Consider the following 22,464-nt stretch of genomic DNA (forward strand, 5'->3'; position numbering starts at 1 on the left):
GATTACCTGAAAGATAATGACTGAAAATTCTAGATTAAAGCTTTACAGGAATGTAGAGCATTACATTTGGAATTCTTTTCCGAAAGGCACTTGCAGAATTTACGTGTATGAAGGGTAAATTTATACGATGCCAATAGGGCAGTTACTGCACTTCGAGGAACGTCGAAGTGCTCACAGCTTACACAACACGTCAATTTCGTACCTTTTGCTGATGTAATCATACACAGTAAGGAATAGTATTCCTGTCATTTAGGAAAATAAAATTATTGTTTATGGTTATATATTAGAATGATATACCTTTACTACTATCTTTAATCAACACGTATTTACTCAAAACAATAGATAACAGATTGCCTAACATTCCTTGAAGAAGGGAAAGATTTTGTTTGATTCATGATTACGTTATTACCAGAGGTACGAATTGGCCAAGTTTATGGATACCGTAAGACATGCTTAGCGGTAATTTTCTTCTAACGATCCGTTTAACTTTATAATTAATTCTACATTAAGGAATTTGACGTCATTATAAAGATAATGAGTTGTAATTTATAATGTTATGTTAAAAACGTCCCTGAAACCAGTCTAAAGAATACGTATCACAAGTTGAAGTGTTTTTCCACTTTTTTTTCTTTATATGATGAGGGGGTGGAAAGGCTAACTCTTGCAGCAATTCACTTGATAATAGGAAAGAAGTCAAAAAGTGTAACGGAGTATAGACTATATATTTCTTATTAAAAAATGACGCCTATTCTCATACATTATTAATGGATGAGTTTAAATTAGAACTAAGTGGTTGGTTCAGCTTTTTATGGATTAGACAATGAAGTTTACTCTCATTGTAGTAACACATCATAAAAAGACATCATTAGCCTTGGCCTATAACAAATTCTCTGTATCAGAAGGAAATATTGTTTTAAATTTTTATTATATGATTTGGACTAATAACGGCCTACAAACAGCACTGAAGGGTCTAACAGTAAATGAATAATGTCTATACATAATTTATTCATATTTGTTCAGAGATCTGAGATACTTCTCGGATGAAATACAATGGCAAACTGCCATGAAATTGATGCTAACCTGTCCGTAAGTGCAATCACCTGTCAGTTGGTCAGGAATTATTTAGGTAATACCATCATTTCATCCGTTCCGGTGAGTGGACCGTCTCCGCCCACAAACTGTTGTCTACACGTAAGTTTTAATGGCAGTTTCGATGAACTGACAGAAGAAATGACAGGTAAACTTGATCATGAATACACGGCCTAAGCTTGTTGAATTCTATGATAGTGAATGGGTGTGTTGGGAGAGAGTGAGGGGAGAGGAAGAGAGAGGAGAGGGGGTTTTAAGGGGGAGGGAGAGAGAGAGATGGTTTATCGAATGTCATTCAGAGTTTTTCCGGGGTAGTGCCGGGTTGGTCAGTTAGTTATATATATATATATATATGTGTGTGTTTTATAGTAAAACTGTGAAACCATTTATTTCATGAAATCCCAGAAATTTTCACGGAATTCATGAAATTACCTATTCACATAGGGACATTTGATCCCCGAGAGGCTAGTACCAAACACAGAGAAACAGTGATTCATCTACACTATTTCAGCACGTTTAGTACTAGCCCGTGGGGATCAAATGTGTTTTGCCGTGTTTAGTACTAGCCCCTCGGGGATCAAATGCACTTAGGGACACTTGATCCCCGATGGGCTAGTACTAAACATGGCGGAACAGTGTAGATGAATCAGTTTCACCGTGATTAGGACTAGCCCCTCGGTGATCAAATGTTCCTCATTGAATTGGTGATTTCACGAATTCCCTGAAAATTGCACTGGTTTCACACTCTTACTGTAACTTTATATATTCATATTAGTCGCATTAGGTTTCAATAAGACGGGATAGTTTATGCTCCAGATTCTGTATGTGTGTATATGTATATATATATATATATATATATATATATATATATATATATATATATATATATATATATATATTATATATATATTATTCATCCATGTATTATCTCCCTCTCCCGTTAAAAAGGCTCATAAAAACAAAGGCGATTGAATAAAGCCATTAAATTTTGCCCAGTACACATCGGCGCTGTCTAGGTGAAAGATGAGGTGTTACAGAACCAGTATTTATGTGCAATAAAAAGCATTATAGGAAATAGTTTAAATATGTAGATTTTAGTGTATTTGGTGAGATAAACTCCTTTTCGGAAGTGTTCTATGAATTCTTGGATTTTACTTCTAGAAGGACATGGTGACGTTTTGACAAGGAATTTTTCAAGCGATGCTTATCTAGCGGCCGGCTAGGCTGGATTATCTATTTAATGAATGTTCAGTAGAGTTTTGGCCTTGATACCTGCCTTCCAAAGTCCTCTGGCAAGTTCAGTTTATTTGGAAACCAAAGCAAAATAAATTCTAGTTCAGGATGTGAGCTTCTAATCTATCTGTCAAAAGAAAAAAAAATTGAAAAATATTAAAACCAACCTGTTAGAGAAGAAATCCGGACGGATTACCTTCATAAAGGAGATTACCTCACCAAGTCTGTTACACTTCATGAGCAGTTCAGTCCAAATTGCATTTTACCAGGAATAAACATGGGCTCTGTTGGTCGAAATTTAGTGAGTTATTCAATTTTCTTTGTTACTTTTATGGAACTTTTTAAGAAAATAATAAGCTGTAAGAGTGCAGAGAGGAGAAATGCATACATAAACACACACACACACACACACACACACATATATATATATATATATATATATATATATATATATATATATATATATATATATATATATATATATATGTGTGTGTGTATGTATGTATGTATATAATATATATATATATATATAATATATATATATATATATATATATATATTATATATATATATATATATATATATATATATATATATATAATACAGAAATAGAGAGAAGGTTTATACTGCTTCCAGAAAATACGTGGGCGTTTGTATAAATTAAAACTGAATATGAATAGTTTAATGTATTTCAGTTTGTATCTTTTTATTCAGTTTATATTCATGTTAGTCCATTTCAACTTTTTGGATTAATAGCCTGTTCATTATAAGTCATATATTACTTTTAATATTATTTAACCTGATAATATATTCTTTGGAATAAGCCAACAGCTAAACAAGTGCTTTCCTGTACATGGTATCTCTGAGACGAGGGAGTCGGGTGTTTTGTTCAGTTTTAGGTGGCTCATTCCTTTTTCACTGTCTATGTTTCCTTTCTTTTATTCTGATATTGATCTCTGCACTGCACCTTAGCAGCCTTGAACTAGGATCTTTTATGGTTTGCCCAGTATTCGCTTGTATTGGTCTACACCTCAGTTTGAAAGCTGACATCACCCCCGAGACAGAAACAGACCCTCAAAGGCTTCCCTCATTGTATTTTCTTGTTATTCATACTGTTATTTACTGTCAGGTGACGTAATTAAGAATTTCTTTTGAAGACCCAGCCAACAATGATCCCTCTGAGGCAATGTCCTTGGAAGGCGAACCTTTATATTCTCAGAAGCCATTGGTCTCAGCCTTTGCTTGTCTCCAGGAATCGATTGCTTTGGCATTTAGCTCATATCGGATTTCGATCAGGAAGAAAAGGTCGCCGGAGAAAGGTGTCCTGATGTCTCTCTCTCTCTCTCTCTCTCTCTCTCTCTCTCTCTTATTGTTAGAAACACGTTTAAAAACACTTTCTCTTTTTGTCCGTTCTCATATTAATGGTTTTGTTATGATTAGAATTACGTTTAAAAACACTTTCTTTTTTATTCTTGTGTTCATATTGATGGCTTTTTTGAAAGCATCTCTCCCTCTCTCTCTCTCTCTCTCTGTTTGTGTATGTGTGTGTTTGTGTGCTCTCATTAGCAGTGCTTTTAACCCATGTTTTTCTCGCTCACATCATCCGCCATATTTCCACTGTTACATATTATATTCTTCAAGCAATCATCTTTATTTCTTGTTGTGAAATTGTAGAGCTCTGAAAACTTACTTATGTTTGGTTAATCGACGGTTCGGTGACAATTTGTTACCACTGTTGAGCTGTGGAATGCGCGTCATTTATTTCTTTTACTTATTTCCTGTATGCGTGTGTATAAAAATGTTTAGGAGTATGATCATACTTTTTTGTCTATTGTTCTGTCGGACTTTGACTAGATAGCGCCATTGTTTCGCCGTTCCCAAACGGTGCTACCATTAAAACAACAGCCCCCGTAGGAGAGAAGTGTTGTCGGTGCACCGCATGCAGTGCACTGTAGGCATTACTAAAGTTTCTTTGCGGCCCTTGCTGCAACCCCTTTCATTCCTTTTACGGTACCTCCGTTCATATTCTCGTCTTCCATCTTACTTTCCACCCTCTACTAACAATTGATTGATAATGCAACTGCGAGTTTTCCTCCTGTTACACTTTTCAACCTTTTTTTTATTATTATCCGTTTCCGCGTTGAATGACCTCATAGATCCCGCTCTTGGCCTTCGGTCTAAATTCTGTATTCTTTTCTATTCTTGAAACAACAGCTCGCTGAAAGGATGAACTTCTAGCTACCTTGGAAAGTCCGGCCGGGCCGCTCCCCTGAACGATTTGGAAATGTTACGTGACGAGATCCTTTGGAATCCAACTGATATTGATCTGTGGTCTGATGAACCATTTCTCATAAGGTGCACTTTTGTCAATGCATCGATTCACAGACGGTCTTCGCCATCAATTGATGGTGATTTACTCGTTTATTGGGGTCATGATGTGAGGGCAATGTGGAAACATTATTTTTTCAAGGAAGTGTCTATCGTTACTTGGTTCTTCCGGTGGTTTTTATATTACACGCCAGTAACGCCTGCAGCTTGCGCTTCCACTGGTGTCTCTCTGAGGCTGAGTTTCTTTTCTGTCTAGCTTTTGTCTCCAGGGCCTTCTCTCTCTCGTATATGTATACTCGGTCTCTCTCTATCTATCTGTATAAGGTATGTATATATGTGTATATATATGTATATATGTATATATATATGTATATATATATATATATATATATATATATATATATATATATATATATATATATATATATATATATATATATATATATATATGTATATATATAGATATATATATATATATATATATATATATATATATATATATATATATATATATATGCATATATACACACACATGTACAAAGCCACAAACACCCTTAATATCGAATTCACTTGACCTCGGGAATAACTTACTGTCAAAGTGAATCATTTACAACAAGTATATCTGCCCCGACGGAGATTCGAACCTGTACCTTTTGGGTTTGCCACAGAGGCGACAGTGACCTCTCCATCCAGCTCTCAAGACAGATGTAAGTTGATATCGACTCTGTTTTACATATTCATGTCGAGTTCAGGTTTTAGATTTAGAATTGAAATCAACACATCGACACCGAAGTGTCGCGTGTGTATGAGTGACAAAGCTATCATAATGCCCGCCCCCTCCCCCCTCAAACCCGTCATTATACTGTATTCCGTTTGGGTGCAAGTTATTCCAAGTGTAAAGTAAATTATAGGAAAACGGGTATATGTGATTTTATTATGTGGTTTAGTATTTGAATAAAAAAAATTCACGTGCGTGTTAGTAACAAAACTAAGACACACACACGCATATATGTATATATATATATATATATATATATATATATATATATATATATATATATATATATACACACACACACAAATTCTTCCACCATTCAGCTGGCTGTCACGACAAAGAGTGATACTAAGATAAAACAACAAACCGTCACTGCAGTATTCGTGCTTTAGCTCATTAATTATGGATGAGCCCCAAGGCTGGAAACTTCATAGAACTTGGTCCTTCATGCATCTGCATAGAAGGCTCCTCAGCAGTGAATCAAAATCACCCACAAACATGCTGTGTCACTTCGTTTATTTTTCACTTCGTTTATCCAACACATATTATGTTTTCCTCTTCTCCTCTTTCCTAACACTTCCAGACTGCATATTCTTTTCACCAAGCTGTCGTCTTCCGTTCTATCCACTTGATCAGATCATTGCTAATCTATTTTTTCCCCCGCAGGGCGGTAGTGCCGTCAGTCATTATTTAAGGCTCTTTGCAGCGTCCCTTCTGCCCGTAGCTGCAATCCCTTTCATTCCTTTTTCAGTACCTCCGTTCATATTCTCTTTCTTCCATCTTTGTTTCAACCTCTCTAAATAGATTTATAGTGCAATTGCAATGTTTTCCTCCTATTACAGCTTTCAATCTTTTTTACTGTCAGTTTCCCTTGCAGCGCTGAATGACTTCATAAGTCCCAGCGCTTGCCCTTTGGCCTAAATTCCATATTTTGTTCTATTCTATTCTACTCAGATCATCACTAATCCATTCTTTCACTTTTGCTAACCTTTTTAACAGTTTTTGATTGACATCCGACATGCATACTTCGCTTTCTTAAAGGAGACTTGGCTCAACAATTTCTTCTTACATTGTAACCTTAGCCTCCACAAACGACTGAAGTGCCTTCAGGTTTTAATCTTGCGTGGCTGCGGCGGATAGTTTTGAAAATATCATCAGTCTTCTTAGTTGAAACTCAGTTTTAGTTTTCATTTTCTACTTTCGGATAGTAGCTAGTCTAAAACGTCAAATAATTATTCCACAAATGAATTTGTCATCAGAGTTTGTGGAATAAATGTGTCATATTTACTAAGAGGACTATAGCGCTATCACCATAAATCTTCCTTTAACATCAAGTCATAATTGTGACCTTTGAGCACTTTTATCTTTTGACGGTTCGGGACCTTGGGGTAATTTGACCTTTGTAGATATTGTATGCTTTGGGCACTTTGACTCTTTGGATTAGTGTGACCTGGAAGTAATTCGACTTTTAAAAGCATCATTACGTTTGATTAATTCGAATATTTGGGGCATCACAACCCTGAAATAATGTGATCTTTGTGCGGGTCGTGATCTTGAAATTATTTGACCTTTTGGGGCATATTGACCTTTGAGTAGTTTGACCTTTCCGCGGCATTGTGACTGGAAAAATTCATCATTTTCGGAGATCGTTATTTGAGGGATTTTATTTATTGACTTATAGTGACCCTGGTGTAATTTGACCTTTTTGGGTTATCGTGACCTGAGAGCAATTTGCCTTTGTGTCATTGTGGCCTTGGAGGATTAGGGCCTTTACGAGGAAACTGCTATATTTAATGCATATTCAAGTCTCTGTAAAGGACAAGGTCAATTAAAAAGTATTGCGAATGATTGAATACCTTTAGAATTCAGTTTAAGTAGAATAGAGCCAGTTTCCCGGCGGAGTAAAAAGCTACGCCATAATAGAAGAAAGGCTGGAAAGATGTGAAATAAGTCTGTGAGGCTTTTGGTTTTTTGGGGTTCATACTCGACAACTTCCAGTGGGTCCAGTAACCTTTTCTTCTCATGGACGACGAAACGTGATATCGAATGTCCTTGGCTGCTTTGGGCCAGAAGCTAAAAAGAAACGAAATACAAAGGAAAAGGAGAGTTAGGCTTCCCCGTGAAGAAAGCATGAAACGTCTTCTTAATTAAAGGAAAGAACGTTTAAGAAAACAAGATTTTATATGGAATGATTGACGGAATAATGAGACTGAAACCATAAATCCCAGCACTGGGGTCTTTTCAGCGCTTATGGCAGTGAAAAAGAGACAGTTGGAGTGGCTGGATAAAGAGGTCCAGAAATAGAGGAGACGAAGTACAAAGTTCTGAAGGTGAAACTGGGAAAAAGTCCCACGATTGCACTCAGATATAATAGTTTGAGAGGTTGGGCAGCAAGATGGAAGAAAGGAAGCGGAAATAGAAGTAAGGGCTAAATACTGGATGCGGCTAGCGGCTAAAGGGACGCGGCAAACACCTGTTAGTGATGCCTACAGTGCACCATGTGAGATGCACTGATGCCACTATCCTCTTACGGGTAAATTTCCTCATTTTTTACTAGTGCAGAGACAGACGGGGCTGGCTGCTCAAATCATGTCGGAAAAAAAGTATACCTTAGTTTAACCAGACCACTGAGCTGATTAACAGCTCTCCTAGGGCTGGCCCGAAGGATTAGACTTATTTTACGTGGCTAAGAACTAATTGGTTACCGAGCAACGGGACCTACAGCTTATTGTGGAATCCGAACCACATTATAGCGAGAAATGAATTTCTATCACCAGAAATGAATTCCTCTAATTCTTCATTGGCCAGGCGGCGAATCGAACGCGGGCCTAGGGGAGTGCTAGCCGAGTGCAATATTGACCCATCCAATGAGGAACTCAAATCATGTCGGGTCACAGCTAGATCTAATTAATGGACTTCTCCTCCTTAGTGAAGACAAAACCCTTCTCTTGAAATAGAAAGGTTAAAGTGTTCAGCAGATGCAAAAGAAAGCAAGGGATTTCCCCAAGAAGCAGTAATTCCCTTCAGCGTTCCCTGCCTTACAATATCGCACACTAATAATAATTGGTTCTCCGGTCACTTCCCTGGAGTTGTCAAGCCCTACTTATTTTTCTTACCCTCTTTCCGTCTTTTGATATTCACAGGGGGGTTACGTAGTTTCCGGGGTCACCTGTTGAAGGTATAATGCACAACATGCGAGCGCATAGATTGATGGTTTACCTTCAGTAATCGTTCTACCCCCTGGGTATTCAAGGGAACGAAATTTGATCTTAACTACTTTGCGGGGAAAATAATTATGCACGGTACCAATAAACTAGCTTAATATATTATGCCTCATTTCAAATCGCGAGGTAAACTTCGCCCATGTGTCATCGAAGTCACACATATGACACTCGCACTGTCAGTCTGTGCTGACAAGAGAAAAATAACTTCTGTACGTCAATTAGGAAATGCATAATAGATTAAAGCAAGGTACTTTCTGTACACGAGTCTGTCAAACATGGATTACCTTTTTTTGTGACCATCAACATCACATGCGTTACCAGCCCCATGACAGCAATCTACTCTCTCTCTCTCTCTCTCTCTCTCTCTCTCTCTCTCTCTCTCTCTCTCTCTCTCTCTACTCGTGCTTGCCGTTATTATCTTTATTTTTATTGCTCCCTTAATCGTATATTTTTTATAATACTTTCACATGAAGATCATCTCGATAAAAGCAATATAGAACGTTCCCCTGCTTTAACACTGAATGGCCGCCCCGGGTTCCAGTGCTTGGCAATAAGCCAAGAATCAATATTCCATATTTTTCTGCTTTGTCTCTTTTTTTTCAGTTCGTTTACACATCATTTACCCAGCTGCTGTGTGAAAACAGAAATGAAGAGAACAAGAAGTAAAGATGCACTGAGGAAGCAATCTGGATTAGAAGTTGAAAATGTTTATTTATTTATTTATTTTTTTTTTTTTGTAGCTAAAGAAGATCAGATAAACCGAAATCTGTGGGGATCATACATGCAGTTTAAATGTCCTCATTTTTGTTCTTCATCTCTTCTGGAATTCTTTAATATATCCCATTGAATGTCTGTTTCAAATTTATGAAGATATCATAAGGTAATGAGCAGATGAACTGAGTTAATTTGCAAACATTTTCATTGGAACAGTTTGCTGTTGGATACAGACTCATTTCTTGTCCAGCATATTGACAAGCATCACAGTGCCACTTCATTTTAAACATTTATGAAAACATTACCCCTTGTTTCATATTCAGCATTTAACGAAACATTGCACTCTCATTACGTGTTCGAAATTATCCAAACCTCTCACGTATTATCCAGAGCCCTTTCATTACTATGTCACAAACTGTAATTCCCTACTGTTACAAACTGTTGTACCTTATAATCAAAGTTTTGTATACGTTAGAGTTCGACCAATATAGTGGAGGGGGCGTTTTTTGACACGAGTATGTTTTTTTATAGACAATTGCACTTCATTCGTTGAAATGGCTTTCCATATTTTATCAACTGATATTTCATGAATATGTTGATGCAATCGTTTCATCGCTCATAGTAGTGAAAAGGAATTGGTTTGAGATGCGATTTATATTTGCCATTTTTGTTTACTATTTTGGAGAGATGTGGTGTGTTTAACAGAGCAAATATTATAAATACACAAATGCTGTATGGAAATGAACGGAAACACATTGCACTAAACCATAAAGACCTTACAATGAGTAGTTTTATGTATATGTATATATATATATATATATATATATATATATATATATATATATATATGTATGTATGTGTGTGTGTGTATACATACCAAGAAGACGGACATAGCTTTACCGAATACCTAACAACAGCAGTCACGTAAGGCTTACCCAGTCCGATAAATCAGTAATTGCTTAATGATGGGCTGTTAGGGCCTTATTTGTCTGTTTTTCTGTATTAGTAGATCATGCATAGCCACCCACACATCCCTGCGCTGAATGAGTGTAGAGGAGTATTTGCTCTTTCAGTTCGATTATCAGTCCCTCCTTTGTTATGGGAGGCGGGGCAATTTGCTTTGCTCGGGCCTTCATTCTTTGGCCGGCATCTTGCATAAAACGTCTATCAATTTTCCTTGTGTTGGGATTATTGAACCACTTGCTATGTTTTGCGTATGTGTAATGTTGCGTCCACTCTACAGTAAAACATGTCATGAACACACGCCATCAGCTTATCGCACACGTTGCAAACAGGTTGAATACAAGTTAAAGTTATTGGCAGTCTCCTTGAGTGATTCATGCGATCATCGAGTACTGGCCAGAGATTCATTCTCCACTTACGGTCGTGGACTTGTTTTCAACATGTTTGTGATATGTATGAGATCAGTTACCGACGTGTGTGTATGAAATGTTTTACTGCAGTATGGACGCATCCTTAGTCTGCTTAATTTCGGGCTTAAGTTATTTGATATAATTTCGTACAACGTGTGCTTTAGTTTCCGTGTTTTGGAGGCTTAATCATTGGTTGGTATTTATGGTGCGTGCATTATTTTCATTTGATTCATTGGCTGGTATTACGATACGCTTATTAGTTTCATTTGATTCACTGGCTGGTGCTTCGGATGACAGGCGTGTTGTGTTTTCTTTGTTCAGAAGCTACAGTAGGTCCATTGGGTGGAATCTCGAATGTAAAATTATATGAGTAGTTATTATTTGGGGGCTTAATTTACCGGCTGGAATTTACCATAGTGCGCGACTTAGTTTTCTTTGTTTAAAGGTTAGTTAATTTGATTGATTTTCTTATGCTGGTGTATTAGTGTTTTGGCTTAGGTTTTGAGGCTTTGGATAACCTTTTGCACGATACTTTCATTAGTTTTCTGAGTGTAAGTTACTTGCTGTTCTAGTCTAAGTTACGTGCAAGTTTGCTTCAGTCCGGTGGCTGACGTTCGTCAAAGGATAATCTCTTGATTACCATTATTCATACTTATTTATTGACGTATTCCGGTTGGAATTTTCTTTACTGATTCCCATTTAGCTGGATGCAAGTTATAATTTTCCGCTTGAGAAGAAAATTGATTCGTTTATTTATGTCCTGAGTTCAAGTCACCAGGGTAATTCTTCATGTGGCATGTACAGTAGTCAGCAGGATTGGCAGAAGAAGAGTTCGAACCACCCCGTTCCGGTGCAGCACTGGTTAAAAGACGTTGTTTTGGTGACCTGCATAATTATATTCACTGCTTTTTTAGCAAGACAAGTAATAAACTTGTCAGTATTTACAACTTTATTAGCCCTTTGTTGGCCGAGTTGGTTGAGCTTCAGACCGTCATTCGATGGGCCGGAGTTCGATTCCCGCCGCCGGCTGATGAAGAGTTAGAGGAATTTATTTCTGGTGATAGAAATTCATTTCTCGCTATAATGTGGTTCGGATTCCACAATAAGCTGTAGGTCCCGTTGCTAAGTAACCAATTGGTTCTTAGCCACGTAAAATAATAAGTGTAATCCTTCGGGCCAGCCCTAGGAGAGCTGTTAATCAGCTCAGTGGTCTGGTAAAACTAAGCTATACTTACTTTACAACTTTATTTATGTGCTGCGTATTTGAGGGCAATCTCCTTGCCTTGGGATTGCTCACGAAATTGAGACACCTGCGGTGTTTTGTCCACATGAACTTTATACCTATTTCTTCAGTGAAGCCAGTTTTATAAATAATGAAAAAGCCTTCTGCCTTTGGTTAGTAAAGTTTTGTATTTCATATTTTCTTCTGTTATTTCTCTCTAAAGAACCCCATGTTCTTTGGAAGCTTGATAGCAAGACAAGTATTGATGTTGTCAGAATCTTCAACTTTATTTATGTGTTGCGTATTTGAGGGCAATCTCCTTGCCTTGGGATTACCTACGAAATTGATGCACCTGCGGTGATTTCTTCACATACACTTTACTGTATACCTATTTTCTTAACAAGTAGTCATTGACAATTTGACCAGCAAACAATAAAAGAGCCTTCTGCCTTTGATTAATAAAGTTTTATATTTCCCATTACCTTCTGTTACTTCTCTCCAATGAACACCATATTCTTTGGAAGCTTGAATTTCAAGTCCGTGGCCCCTGTGGGCTTGGTCCATATGAATAGGGTCCGTATTTTGAATAATAATAATAATAATCATAATAATAATAATGATGATAATAAGCTACCAGTTACCAGAAGTGCCTTTAATGGGATATGTGAAAATAATATTGTTGTTTATTAATTTACTGACTAAAGTAAAACTAGTACCACCGTAAATGAAATAAAAAGTAAGCAAGGCCGTGTATAAATTTTGATAAATAAGTACAGATAAAATCGGTATTTCACAAATGTGAGATATAAATAATTAGTTATTGTTCTTTGTCTTGTTGTTAATTTTTAACATCGTTGCAATGGAATTTTTTATATTGCAGCTTTCGTTCCTAGAATTGCATAAATTATTCACAATTATGTAAATAAATGTCAAAACTTTAGGTTACTTATATAAACGTAGACTATTATTATTATATTATTATTATTATTATTTGGGTATAGGCCCTCTTTCAAACATGTTTTGTTGAATATGATGACATCCTTGGTTGCATTAATCTTGTAGATTATCCGTTCAACTCTTCTAATTAATCTTTTTCTTCTTCAGCAACAGGGTGAAGTAAAATGCAAGGACATTGCGGGGTTTTATTTATAAAATATCAAAAGTCGAAGGTAATGGAAATTTCCATTACCTTATATCAAAAGTCGAAGGTAATAGAAATTTCCATTACCTTCGACTTTTGATATTTTTATAAATAAAACCCTTGCAATGAACTTTGGCATTTTACTCAATTCTGTTACTGAATAAGAAAAAAGACTACAAGATTAATGCAACCAAGGCTGCCATCATATTCAACAAAACATATTATTATTATTATTATTATTATTATTATTATTATTATTATTATTATTATTATTAAATATGTAAATGTTGATGGTAATGATGATTTTATCAAAATATTTTATCAGATATGAATAATGATGATGATGATGATTATAAAAATATTGCTTCCTCAATTAATGTCAATAATGATTATCCCGAGGATGGGAAGGGGAACTCTCTCACGTCACGAAAGCTGATGATAGTTGGAGGTAGAGCCTAAATCTGTCTGCATTCAATTCTTTGATTTTATTCCTGAATCGATTTCTTTTATTCTGTCGGTTATTCCTGCTTATTATTAGTTTATTATTGTCTTTGATGCATGCCTCACTTTTTCTAAGTTAATTATATATGCTTATCGTTTGATACACACACACACACATCATATATATCACCCCAAGACCAGAAATCGGCCGCGGTGGGAAGTGGCCGACCAATTCGGGAAATGGCCGAGGTGGTGTGGCCAAGTCCGATTACTTGAAATTAACAGTATATAATGTCTTGCCGTGTTAGTACTTTGGCCTCGGGACCAAATGTCCGTGCATTTTATGCTCCCGAGGGGTTAGTGCTACACGGCTAAAACACTGACCCAAGAGGTGCTAGTACTAAGCATGGCAAAACATTTGATTCCCGAGGGGCTAGTGCTAAGCATGGCGAAACACATATCATCCCAGGGGGGCTAGTACTAAGCACGGCGAAACAGATTTGATCCCGGAGGGGCTAGTACTAAGCACGGCGAAACACATTTGATTCCCGAGGGGCTAGTACTAAGCACAGCGAAACACATTTGATTCCAGAGGGGCTAGTACTAAGCACAGCGAAACATATTTGATCCCCGAGGGGCTAGTACTAAGCACGACGAAACATTTGATTCCCGAGGGGCTAGTACTAAGCACGACGAAACATTTGATTCCAAAGAGGCTAGTACTAAGCAAGGCAAAACAGATTTGATCCCCAAAGGACTAGTACTAAGCATGGCAAAACATATTTGTTTCCTGGTGGCTAGTATTAAATACAGCGAAACATATTTGATTCCCGAGGGGCTAGTACTAAGCACGGCAAAACACATTTGATTCCAGAGGGGCTAATACTAAGCATGGCAAAACAGATTTGATCCCCGAGGGCTAGTACTAAGCACGGCGAAACAGATTTGATTCCAGAGGGCTAGTACTAAACACGGCAAAACACAGTAGGTTCCCGAGGGGCTAGTACTAAGCACGGCAAAACACATTTGATCCCTGGGGGATAGTACTAAACATGGCAAAACACATTTGATTCCAGAGGGGCTAGTACTAAGCACGGCAAAACACACTTGATCTCCCGGGGGCTAGTACTAAACATGACGAAACATTTGATCCCAGAGGGGCTAGTACTAAGCATGGTGAAACATTTGATTCCAGAGGGGCTAGTACTAAGCACGGCAAAACACATTTGATTCCAGATGGGCTAGTACTAAGCACAGCAAAACACATTTGATCTCTGGGGGCTAGTACTAAACACAGCAAAACACATTTGATTCCCGAGGAGCTAGTACTAAGCACGGCAAAACACATTTGATCCCCTGGGGGACTAGTATAAACATGGCGAAACACATTTGATTCCAGAGGGGCTAGTGCTAAGCATGGCGAAACATGTGATTCCCGAGGGCTAGTACTAAGCACAGTGAAACATTTGATCTCCTGGTGGCTAGTAGCCTCCTAAACACAGCAAAACACATTTGATTCCCAAGGGCTAGTACTAAGCACAGCGAACATTTGATCTCTCGGGGGCCTAGTACTAAACATGGCAAAACAGTGTAGACTGTTTCACTGTGTTTAGTACTAGCCCTTGGGGATCAAATGTCTCTAAGTGAACTGGTGATTTCATGAATTCCCTGAAAATTTCAGGGGTTTCATAAAATCCCTGCTCACAGTCTACTGTAACACACACACATTACAGTATATATGTGTATGTTATATATATATATATATATATATATATATATACATATATATACACCCATATACACTTCATTTCAAGTAATCGGATTCCACATGCCTTTCTGGCCACTTCCCACTTTGGTTTCCATTTTGGGTTTTGGTTGTTACATATATATATATATATATATATATATATATATATATATATATATATATGTTATATATAGTATATATATAAGCACATACATATACACACACACACACACACACTAGCTAACCAACCCGCCATGCCCGAAAACTCCAGATTACAACAGACAAACTTTCCCTTCCTGTTAAGATAGTCGCTTCAATTACGTTGCTCAGCATTTTTATATTTTATGTTTCACCTCTCCTCACCCCCACATCCTGTAGGGGCTGAACTTGGACTTGAAGGGCATTGGGAATGTCACTGTTCATTTCAGCGGGCTTGAAAACTATGGATCAGACAGCAATATCTGTCGTTTTCGGGGTCACCCCTTCTGACCCCCACTTCCTATCGGGGCTGAACTTGAACTTAAAGGGCATCAGGAGTGTCACCATTCATCTCAGCGACCTCGAAAACTATGAATTAGACACTAATATCTGTCGTTTTCAGTTAGTTTTACGTCACCCCTTCTCATCACCCTTCCTATCAGGGCTGAACTTGGACTTAAAAGGCATCGGGAGTGTCGCAATTCATCTCAGCGAGGTCAAAAACAATGGATTAGACACTAATATCTGTCGTTTTCGGTTATTTTCATATGTCACCCCGTTCCTACACCCACCCCCCTTTGGTGAAAGTGATGTCTTACCCCCACAGTGTTTTTTTCGAGATAGTAATTCATATGTATACCAAGTTTGGTTGAAATTGCTCAGTGCGTTTCAGAGTGTATGTGGAACATACATACATGCATCCATTTATATATATATATATATATATGTGTGTGTGTGTGTCTGTGTCTGTGTGTGAATGTGCTTGTCTATGCATGTCCGCATAGATAATGTCATTCCAGGTATAAATATTTAAGCATGCAATGGAAAGGCTCCTAAGATTTATGTAATTCTTGGGTTAAAGCTTATATTTTTATTTTGGCAATAAACAAGCTGATTTAAGGTATATTCTTGATTACAATCCTAAAAAAAGCTCTAGTTTAAATATGACTGACGAGAAATACTTGAAAATATGAAATTCGGCAAACAGTACCCCTTTGTTTAATGGTTCTTTTCCCGTAAGGGAGGGCTGGCTTCAGAAAAATGCCATGACGTCATTCACACCCACAATCCTTCATGCACCAAAACAAAAGTCACCAGTAGCACGTCGACACCAGTTTGCATTTCCTTACGCAACGCTGCCTTACATATGCTTCTTGGATTTGGATAAAGGTCACTCCTTTGTAAGTCTTCTGTCGCGTCTTCATAGAATTTTACTTGCTCTTCTTCTTTTCCTTTATCCTTGCAGTTTCCAAGAATATGTTTGTATTCAGTTTTAAATAAGGTCATTTGAATGTGTGTGTGTGTGTGTTGAGAATTGGTAGTTAAAAAATGGTATTAATTGGTTGAGAATTTTGGTGCAGACTAAGAGAAAACATTAGGATTGCTAATTAGAGCTAAAAAAAAAAGACTATCTAGTTAACTGGAAAATGGATGCAGTTATTCCTTTCGATTATATATAACGGAATTGACGTATTTGTTTTACTCTGTTGCTGTGCTGTCGTAACGCTAGTGCATCAAAATCAATCAGCCAATCAATCAGTCCTCTTTTACTTCGCATTTCGCATTTTCTCTGGTGTTGTAATGTGGTCGATGTGCATAGGCTGAGCATATTATTAACATTTATAAACAACGAACCGTTAAGTTATCAGAAGCATATGGAAAGTATTGGATAAATGTGCCAAACTGTGCTATATTCCGGAATGGAATGGTAACTTTAGTGCTTGACTCGCCGTCTTTTCCATTTGAAATGATTCGTGACAAAGAAATGCGTTCAGTATTACCTTTGTGCCAATTTGATTGCCGCACTGGCCAGCTTGAATGTGTACGATTTCACGCATTTTTGTGTATTGTGCTTTCTCTCCTCTCGAGTGTCTATTTTTTTTTTTTGTTTATCTACCCAGTAGATAAAGCCACAAAATGGAAGCGAATTCGGACAGCAGAAATGAATTCAGGCACCAAGTGTGTTTTCAGACACCGAGAGCTTCCTTGATTCTCTACGCGGGTTTTAGGAAGAAGAAGAGGAAGAGCCGTTGCGTCGGTTACCCGTCCGATCACTCAAACGGGACGTAACTGGCGCGCTTTTGCCAGCCATGCTCTCTCTCTCTCTCTCTCTCTCTCTCTCTCTCTCTCTCTCTCTCTCTCTCTCTCTCTCATACTTTTACCCCAAACTTCATCCTTCCTCCCTTGTCTCCGCCCCACCCCTCTGCCCCTTCTACGTTAGCTAATGTTCAGTAATCAATGTGGTGCTATCAATATTGTATTTACACCGCCACACGTATCGTACCGCGTGTGAATATTTATCCTTTATTTTACGACCAGATTCTTTTGCAGTCTTCATTCCTTTCCGGAATGTTTATGTGACTCAGGTAACGAAACGGGCCAGTTTATATTTTTTACATGACATTTTCCTCTGTATTCGTTTAATTTTTCTGTTACTTATAATATTTGTTCTCTTCTCTTTCCATACTTGGTAATTCTGTAGAGCAGTTTGATGGCCTTATAGCCCTTTGATGTACAAAGTAACAACAACAACAGCAACAAAAACAGCATGCCTGGAGGGAGTTGCTGATTAAAGGTCGCGGAAGAAGTCCTTTAAATAATACGTGAGTTTTAGCGGGAAACGATTGGCTCGATGTTTTGACGCCCGACGATTGGCGGGAGATCTAGGGCGGAAAAATGTCAAGCCAGATGTCTACTGTCTTTGCTTGCGTCGTCATTTTCCGGCATTTGAAAACTATCGCGGTTTAAGCGTTGTATTATGCTTTCTTGGTAGTGACTGCGGGAATTAGGGGAACCTCCTCCAGGAATTTCTAGGAATATTAGGGCGAAATTCTTGTAACTCGTTTTAACTTTTGTATTGCATCCGAATTCAGTTGAACTTTAATTCTTCTCTGGAAGTCGTTAATATTCAAAATATTGCCCACATACACACAAGTGCGTTAGCATACACGTTTTCCTGAAACCTGAGTCAGTTTTTCTTTTTATTATGGTTGTAAACTGTGCCTCAATTCCTTTCCTGTCCCGGTTTTTTTTTTTTTTATTAAAAAGTAGCACCTGGGAAGAGAGAGAGAGAGAGAGAGAAAGAGGAAATAAAAATGTGAGAGGGAAAGGATCAAAAATGTTATTTTCGTACGCAGTTGTAAAATTATTCGATACCTTTCCTGTCGACAGGTTTTAACTGGAAGGCTTTACCAAAATGTCTTCAAATTCTGTAAACAAGCAAAGCCTATTCATTCAGTTATACTCCCTTGACGTCCGACTCCCAGCCTCAAAATAGAAGAAGCTACAAAAGCTGGACCTCGTTATTTTTAGATTTATATTTGTTTCATTTCCTTTCTTTGGACTTTTAACATTATCATTTTTCAGGATATTATATTTGATTTCTGTCATTAATTGCACTTATTTACTGGACGACTTTTGATGTTACAGGTAAAGTTGTTATTATTTCTCATATTACTGTTGTTGTTGTTGTTTTTGTTGTTGTTGTTGTTGTTGCTACACTGGTATAGGAACAACAGAAAGAAGAAACGACTTCATAGGAACTTGCCTGTTGCGTCAGTCGCATGCTGTTGGCTGCGTGACTATTACTACCATAGTTACGTCCGTCATTTATTACCCTTGCTGTGTGAACTTTTTACTAGAGACTTTCTTCTCTTGAGAATGGCTGTTCCTCGAACTTTGATGATGATAATTACAATAATTTCTGCAACAATGTCATTCACAACATAACAAAAATGGTAACAGGAAGAAGAAAATTATTATTATTTTTATCTTGCGATTCATTTGATCTACCGCCAAGCAAGATTATACATATATACATATGTATGTATATATATACATATATTGTATGTATGTATATTTTATATATATATATATATATATATATATATATATATATATATATATATATATATATATAGTGAGATTGAGAGGGGTTCTATCAACCTGGTAGACATCAGCACGTTAGGGTGAAGGATCATTCCATTATTCCTTTTTCAAGGTACTTTATTGTTGCTGGGTGACGTTTCAGGACTAAAGTCCCATTTACTTTTATATTATTTGTATATATGTATAAAGTTTTTTTTTTTTTTTTTTTTTACTTAATTTTAGTCCGAGTTTTTATTTTAACTTTTAACTTTTATTTTTATATGAAAATGGGACTTTAGTCCTGAAACGTCGCAGCAACAATAAAGTACCTTGAAAAGGAATAATGGAATGATCCTTCACCTAACGTGCTGATATATATATATATATATATATATATATATATATATATATATATATATATATATATATATATATATATATATATATATATATATAGGCTGTACATCGTGAAATGTGTAAGGTAAGGAACTGATTGACAAAATAAGACAGATAACAAGAGGATTAATAGGGGATGAGTAGTGTGGCTTTAAGCAAGTATGATGATTTGTGGGTAAAATGCTTGTTATAAATCAGTTATGTTTGAAGTTTAAAAGAGAGAGAAAGGAAAACACCGACATGCATGGACTTAGTAAAAGACTGATGAAATTGGTAGAGATGTAATGTGGGGTTGTGCAGTGCTGAATGACCTCATAGGTCCCAGCGCTTGGCCTTTGGCTTAAAACTTATATTCCAATTCCAGTGAGGATGAACTGTATAATGGGAAAGTTGCTGAGAAGGATTAAAAGTTTTTTGTGATGGATTATTATTATTATTATTATTATTATTATTATTATTATTATTATTATTATTATTATTATTCAGAGGATGAAACCTATTCATATGGAACAAGCCCACAGGGACCATTGGCTTGAAAGTCGAGCTTCCAAAGAATATGGTGTTTATCATTAGGAAGAAGTAAGAGAAGGTAAATGGAAATACATAGGGAAGAGATCCCACTTCTTAAAAAAGAAAAAAAACATTTAATAAATAGATAAAAATGCATTAAAATGCAAGGAGAATAGTGTTACGGTAGTAATGGCCTGCATCCTCACTTGATCTTCTGAAGTACCAACTGCACGACAGCCTTTGGGAGACTGTTCCACAGCCCAACGGTGTGAGGAATAAAAGACCTGTAGAACTGAGAACTTCGACAGCGAGGCACATTTACTGCATATTGGTGCTGCTGTTCAGCGAATCTGGTTGCTCCAGCCAGGTAAAGGGGATCAGGGATCCATTGTGAATGTGAAATACCTCTGTAGAATACAACTTATTAAGAAGTGACAAACATGAAACCATTCGTCGGTGTTCCAAGTCATAACTGCTATTATTAGGAAACAGAAACCTACCACCACAAACCACTCTATCTGAAAGAGATAAATCTCTGGCTTCGGAAGCAGACATCCACACCGGACAACAACATTCTAGTAAAGGAAGCACAAATGACCTAAAACTAGATGAAAGCCTGTTAGATATGTGGTCGAGAGAGTGACTGGATAAATGTAAAAGTAGGTGTGAGTGAAGGGTATGTTGCACCTATAACCAGTTGGGGGGTAGTGCCATCGCCGCGCCTCAGGCGGTGCATTGTAGGCATTACTTAAGGTTCTTTTCAGCGTCCCTTCGGCTACTAGCTGCAACCCCATTCATTCCTTTTATTGTACTTCCGTTTATATTCTCTTTCTTCTATCTACTTTCCACCCTCTCCTAACAATTGTTCCATAGTGCAACTGCGGGTTTTTCTCCTGTTATACCTTTCAAACCTCCTTTACTGTCAGTTTCCGTTTCAACACTGAATAACCTCATAAGTGCCAGCGCTTGGCCTTTGGCCTAAATTTGATATAACAATTTCATTGTTGTGCCCATTTCTGTTTAATAATGAACTCTGTGGGTGGTTTGATGCCAGAAGTGAGAGAAAGGACACTGGATGTAAGTCCAATGTTATGGGAGAGAAAATAGGTTGTAGATGAACTGTAATGTGGCTAATGTTTGTAGAACTGAATGGGGATAGAACCTGAAGAAACTGATGGAGAAATTTACAAGCACAGGAAGCTGAAAGTAAATGGCTCTGAGAATAAGTTTATAAGTTTATGAGGGTGAAATGGAACCCGGAAGATAGAGCTACAAGACTGAAACCCTCAGAAGAGGTCATTTCAAAAGGTGATACCCTTCGGTTTTAGCGTAAAATATTGAGATGCCTTGATCTGAACCTGTTGATAAAAAAATCATTATTTTTGAAAGCTCAGCGCATAGTAAGGCTAAATAGATAAATAAACAAATATTGCATTTAGGCAATAATATATATATATATATATATATATATATATATATATATATATATATATATATATATATATAGATATATACAGCAAGGAAACCCACTTTCAGAAAAATATACTCCAGAACTATACACTCTTTCATACAACCCTGCCATTTTCCTGTACCCCCGACATGACAGAACCACCTGAAACCAAGCTGATCATACTTCATGGCATCACCTGTTCTGTGGTTCACCACTTTTCGCTCCCGACGACATCTGATACATTTTTTCATCAATGTATCTGATCCATATTGACATTCATAGTTCCATCTTCCGAGTTCCCTTCCACCCTCATAACCTTATTCTCATTGCCATTTACTGTCAGCTTTCTGTTCTTGCAAATTCCTCAAACCAGTTCCCGCAGGTTCTATCCCCAATCAGTTTTGTATCACCTACAGACATTAGCCATATTTCAGCCCATTGACAATTCATTTTCTCTTCCACAGTATTGGACTTACATCTAATGTCCTTTCCCTGACTTCTAGCATCATTCCACCCATGGTTATATAATTATTAAACAGCAATGGGCACAACATCCTTCACTCAGACCTGCTTTTACACTAATCCAGTCACTCTCTCGAATTCATATCTAGCTTTTTAATCCTCAACAACTTCTCTTGCATATCATTCTTCCTCAACAACCCCAATTTGCATCGCTACCAATTTTATCAAAGGTTTTTACCAAGTCCATTGATGCCAATATTTTCCTTTTACTCTCTCTCTCTCTCTTTCTCTCTC

General features: G+C 37.2%; 1 protein-coding gene and 1 pseudogene across 4 annotated transcripts in view; one reads left to right on the plus strand and one right to left on the minus strand.

Annotated features, from left to right (window-relative positions):
- The window catches only part of LOC136836671 (tubulin beta chain-like), a 54,696-nt pseudogene extending 37,156 nt beyond the window's left edge, over positions 1-17,540 (minus strand).
- Positions 1-22,464, plus strand: part of LOC136836441 (cilia- and flagella-associated protein 418-like) — a 192,980-nt gene that overhangs the window by 52,614 nt on the left and 117,902 nt on the right. The gene's annotated exons all lie outside the window — the stretch shown is intronic.

The sequence above is a fragment of the Macrobrachium rosenbergii genome, chromosome 56, assembly GCF_040412425.1.
Source record: "Macrobrachium rosenbergii isolate ZJJX-2024 chromosome 56, ASM4041242v1, whole genome shotgun sequence".
Lineage (NCBI taxonomy): Eukaryota > Metazoa > Arthropoda > Malacostraca > Decapoda > Palaemonidae > Macrobrachium > Macrobrachium rosenbergii.